Source organism: Sciurus carolinensis, chromosome 6, assembly GCF_902686445.1.
Source record: "Sciurus carolinensis chromosome 6, mSciCar1.2, whole genome shotgun sequence".
In the NCBI taxonomy this organism is placed as follows: domain Eukaryota; kingdom Metazoa; phylum Chordata; class Mammalia; order Rodentia; family Sciuridae; genus Sciurus; species Sciurus carolinensis.
The window spans coordinates 33,284,418-33,290,417 of NC_062218.1; positions in this window are offsets into that span (position 1 = coordinate 33,284,418).

Sequence of the window (6,000 nt, forward strand, 5' to 3'; positions counted from 1 at the left end):
CCTGATCTTTAGCCTTCCCATAGGCTATGTATGAAAAGATGTTATAAATCTACATTTTAAAAAACAACATTTTGAAGCAAAGAGAGCATCAAAACCTCTTTGGCAAGGCATTGCACTTCACACAAGGGTTGGGAAGTCTTGACAAATTTCTCAACGAAACTCCGTCAGTAATTCCAGTCTATTGTTTCCTCATAAATAGAAGTAAAGAGAAAACTTTGACAATGGTGGACAATCTCACACTTTGAAGGGTCAGAGAAGTTCCAGTCAGCGACCTGTGGAAGAAATGAAAGAAAGTTAGAACCTCCAGGATTCAACAAAAGGCTAGTGGTTTTGTGACAAGAAAGAATATGGCAGAACATTTTTGATGTACAGAGCTGGGGATAAACAAATTCTGTGTGGATGGGGATGGTTTACATGGAAGGAGCACAGGGCCTACTTCTGTCTCTTCAGACAGTACCTACTCCGAAAAGCCCATCATATAATTAGGTGCTCATTTCTTAAATTCTCTTAAAATTGTGCATCTGAGCTTCAGAGTGTTCTTTAGTGACTATTTAGCCTATTTTTTAAAAACTTGGTTTTTTCTAGTTTTTTGTCTGGACTTAACTTAAAATGAAAAGTCAACTGTTCCTAAGAGAATAGTTAGTGTTCGTAGAATGGTGGAATGAGACAGACAGCATTACCCTATGTACATGTACGATTACAGGAATGGTGTGAATCTACATCGTGCACAACCACAGAAACGAAAAGATGTGCCCCATTTGTGTACAATGAATCAAAATGCAGTCTGTAAAAAATTTAAAAATAATAAAAAAGGAAGCTACCTGCCCAAAACATCACCGTTCACCTGAGGAGAACCTACTTACCTTAAGTTCTTCTGCTGTAAGCTTATCTCCACTCCACCTCCTGGTGGCTGAACTTTGTTCTGCACCTCCTCTTACTTTGAAGCTGGAGTTGTTGTTATTTGTATCAATATCATCTCTCCCAATTCTGTGGGTCCTTTTCTATTCTCTCCTGGTGGCCCAGTATGGTTCCTTCTAACTGCAGCTATTTCACTAAGATGGAAAAAGAAGATAAATCAAAGGAGGGAGAGGTGAAAGGCATCAAGTTTTTAAAGATCAGTGTTACAACGCCTGCTCAGTTCCTCAAATGGGGGTTTTATCCTCTCAATTTCTTGTTGTGTCCATAATGGACAACTAGACTCTCCATTCTTTTATAAACCACTATAATCTTGGGGGACTTGGAAAAAAAATCTTGAACATTTGATACTTTCTACACAAGGTTAAATTCTTAGGCTTTCCTCCCTACCAACAGTCAGCTTGGCGTCTTGGCCCCTTCTTTCTCTTCTAATGAAGGATGAGTTATTGCTCCCCTTGGGGTGCTATCCAAAAGGTAATATGTCTGTTCCTTACCTTCCCTATTTTGTCAGAACACTGGTCTAAGCATCCAGTCCTCATTTATCTTCAAGTTTTCATTACTCCATTACTGTTTCTCCCAGGGATCTGTAAGATTCTCAGATAAATGAACATTCAAAACCTACTATGGACTTTCTGCTTCCTGGTTACCATGAACTGAACAGTTTTCCTCTGCCATTCCCTTCTGCCACGATTTTCTGCCTTGCTCCAGGTCCAGAGCAATGAAGTAGGTTGACCACGGATTGAACCTCTGAAACCATGAGCCCCAAATAAACATTTTCTCCTCTAAGTCATTCTTGTCAGGTATTTTGGCCACAGTGATGAAAAACGGACTAACACAGAAATTGGTACCAAGAGGTGAGGTCATTGTTGGGATTAACCTGACCTGTGGCTCAAAAACCTCAGGAACTGCTTCATGGGAGTAGTTTGGAAAATTCTGGACATGCAGAATGGAGTCTTCTTAGAATGCTGTAAGTACACACAGTAAAGACTGTGCTTCTGAGGTTTCAGAGGGGAATGCGGACTCTGCTGGGAATAGCAGTAGAGCCATTCATGTTATATTCTGAGAAAGAACTTGTCTACATTTTGCCCATGTCCTGAGACTTTGCATGAGGCCAGAGTCCCTGCAGGTAGAGTATGAGAGGGTGAAACATGAAACTTTGAGAATAAAGATGAAGCTGAAATGGAGAACTGCAGAATTAAGAGATGCCAGGAATGTGGAACATCTGCAGAAGAAAACTGCAGAGAGTGAGGCAAGCTAGACCAAGAAAGAGGCCGTGTGGGCTGCAGCCAGTAAGGCCAACGGGGTGAGACCACACAAGCCCTTCGGGACTCACAACTCGCTGCCATGTGCCCCAGATGCTTGATGTGGAGCTACATGACTTAATGTTTGCCTGGTTGGTTTTGGTCTTGCTTTGGACCTATCTCTTCTTTCTATGCTCTGATTTCTCTTTTTTGGAATGGGAATGTTTACTCTGTGCCATTATATATTGATATATGCGATTCTTAAAAAACAGCAGCTAAGAGTTTGCCTTGATTCTCAGAGAATTCACTGGACTTGGACTTTGGGACCATGCTGGAGTTGTTCAGATTATGGGAACTCTTGGAGATGAACTGAATGCATTTTGCATTGTGAGATGAACATGAACTTTAGGGTGCCAGCAGAGGAATGTTATGGTTTGAATATGAGGTATTCCCTGAAATGTTAATTTCATGCACAATTAATATGTTAATAACATGCACAATTTAATATGATGTGTAGAGGTAGAAATAGATGGACATTCATTCATTTATTGGTCAACATCTTAGACAATGCAGGAATGTTCACAAATAATATGATTAGATCATGATACCTGTAACCTCATCTATGGATTAATCCATTTGATGGATTAATAATTTGAATGGACTACTGGGTGGTAACCATAGGCAGGTAGGGTATGATTAGAGGAAGTAGGTTGCTGGGGGTGTTCTCTTGGATATTACATCTTGTTCTTGGTTCTTTATGCATTTTCTCTTTCTTTCTCTCACTCTGCTTTCTAGCTGCCATGAGCTAAGCAACTTTCCTCTGCCACTCCCTTCTGCCTTGATGTTCTGCCTTACCAAGGTCCTAGAGCAATGAATTTGACCAACAATGGACTAAACCTCTGAAACCATGATTTCAAAATAAAAAATCCCTCTTCTAAAAACCAAAACCAAAAGCCTAAAACATCATAACAGTTTCTAAAATAGACAGGTGGATTAATTTCTCAGTTGAACCCATGACCTTTAAGTGATAACAGAAAAGAACTACAAGTAAAAGCCACTAATTGTCATATTTTACATACGGGCTGAAAGACATTATATGAAGCATGGCCAGCCACCTACCATCACTATCAGCTTCTTTTAAATAGCAGACTCAATTTGGGTCCTTCCATCCATCCTTCACATTGCTGCCAAAATAATCTTTCCAAAACACAAAATTGAATTACATCATTTTTCCATAAAAAGTCCCAAATTCTTGATGAGACAGTCTTAATTCAACCTTTGGCCACTATCTCTCCAGTCCACAACTTGCACACCTCAGGAATCACAGGCAGTAACACATGTTAAGTTGCTAACTTAGTGCCTAACTCGATATTCCATCTCTGTTTGATTTCTGGCCTAGACATTTGCTATTCCCCTTATTTCAATGCCATTTCCTGCTGTTGTGCTTTTGCACATGCTTTCCCATCCGTAATATCTACTCCTGGCCCCTTCTTTCTTTTTTCTACCTTGATAGTGCTTACTTATTTTTTAAGCCACAACTTAAAGCTATATTCTTCAGAAAGTCTTTTTGGCAAACACATGTAATTAAACACCTCTTCTTGGTGTTTCCCAAGGTCTCTTTATTGCCTCTATCATCTCCCTATTTTGAGTGACTTTTTACTTGCATGGTAGACTGGAAGCAATGAGGGATAGGTCTTGGGGTTTAATTTTTGTAGCCCCAGTGACAGTTCCTGGCTCATTATGGGTGTTCAAAAAAGGCAAAAACGAAGTCCATCCATTTCTACCTCTACACATATTAAATTCAAGCCTTCATCAACCTTAATTACTTCTATTCTGATTTTTCCTGACTTCAGTCTTCTGGGTAATTCATCTCCCTACCTACCATTTTCCTCCTTTAAGTTCACTCCACAATTCCCATATAACTCTTTAGTATGGCAGGTGCCTGTTGAAAGCTGGGATTGTTCTATTATGCATATCAGTGGTGTGAAGGCAGAAAGTTTGCCTGTAAAATAAAATTCAGATTCCTCAGCAAGGCTTCCTAAATACCACAGGGTTTGATTTCCCTTCCAACCTCCAAACTGCTATTTCCAGCCACTCCCAACTTTTACCTGAACTAAAATGCCCTGGGCTCTTGAACAATTAGTGTCTTTGCTAATATGGCACTTTCTGAAGCTTTGTATTCCTTTCTTTCTTTCACATGGGAATCCTCATCCTTCCAGATCTTTCCAAAATGCCATCTTCTCTGTGAAACCATCCTTCACTCCTTTCTGTTTTGTTAGCATATTATAAACTCCAGTACTCCTATATTCAAAGTTCAAATTCACTTTTCACAGACTACATTTTATATTTATGCAACTACGTCTCATTTAATAGAGTGAGGGATGGATATCACTCTCATTCAATAGGGTATAAAATCCCCGATAAAGATGGAAGACAGTTACCTGATCTCTCTTGGTAGCATCATCTCTGTTCACCACTCCCTCTAACCCTAAGCACTCAGCTCAGTTTTTCTTTTAATATGTTTTAGTTGTAGGTGGACACATATCTTTATTTATTTATTTATTTATTTATTTTTATGCTGAGGATCGAACCCAGTGCCCTGCACATGCTCTACAAACTGAGCTATATCCCCCACCCCTCAGCCCAGTTCTTAACTGTCAGTATCTGCAGATGTGATTTTCATTTTTCTCAGTCAAAGTGACTTCCATGAGAGCCCACGGTTCTGGAATCTACCCTTCCCTCTGTGAATGCCAGTTCCTAAATTCTTTTGCTTCTCTTTTTCTCCCCATATAGGGACCTTGACTTTATCTTGCACTTAATACCTGGTTTCTGTCTATTTCCTTCCATTGTAATCCCTTTTTGAAGTGTCTTTGCCTTAGCATGCTCAAGATTTCTTTCATTGCAACCCCCTGCATGTTTCAGCCCTCACATCTGTTTCCTTTATGAGGTCGTTCAGACCTGCGTGCTCAGCTTTCATATTTCAAGTCGTTAATGCTTCTCCATTTCTGCCTTCCTCCCCACACAAATACCTTTATCATTTTTTGACTCTTTAAACATTCTTATCCTCATCCATTTCTGTGCTGTATTCCCAGCACAAGTATGGAAACAGATTCCTTTTCCCGGAGTAGAAATCTTTGCTTCAGATAAAGCCCTGGCTCCAGCGTTCTGGCCTCCTTCACCAGAACACAAGTGTCATTGCTGCCTTTAATCATTTGAGTTTTATTGCATCCATAAAGTAATAAAGTCTCAATCCACACACTACGCAAACAGTGGCTGCAGCCAGATACAGCTTATAAAGATAAAAACTGATTCCAGGGCTGTTTGATGAGGTGGGTTTGGACTGCAAAGGACACTTCTCCTGTGGTTTTCTCTTCTTCTCTCCTTCCTGAGGGTCCCTCTCTTATCTAGACTTCTCCGTTTGCTTTAACATGGTACTTCCTTCTCCATTTAGATCCTAGGTGGGCCTTTCTTTCTCTTTAAACTTGATTCTGTCTTGCTTCTCTCAGTCTGCATACGTGTGGCTTGTCCAGTCCTCTTCTCTGCATGCTTACTGTTGACCTGGTGTGGTTGGTCAACTGCCATCGTGTCTGCGGAGGAGTGCAGCCTGACGGTCAACTGTCCCAGCGCCTGCCTCCACCCACATCCAGATGCTTGGCCCTTTTTCAGTTGTATAATCTTGGGCAAGTCACTTAACATCTCTGCAACCCAGCTTCTTGATCTTGTAAAGCAGGGATAATGAACACTTAGCTGTCACTCTTACCAACTTCTTAGGTTCCCGCTAGGATTGTGGAAGATGGGTCTTTCCTCTGTTGTTAGCAAAGCTCTGCCATTCTTATTCATCCCC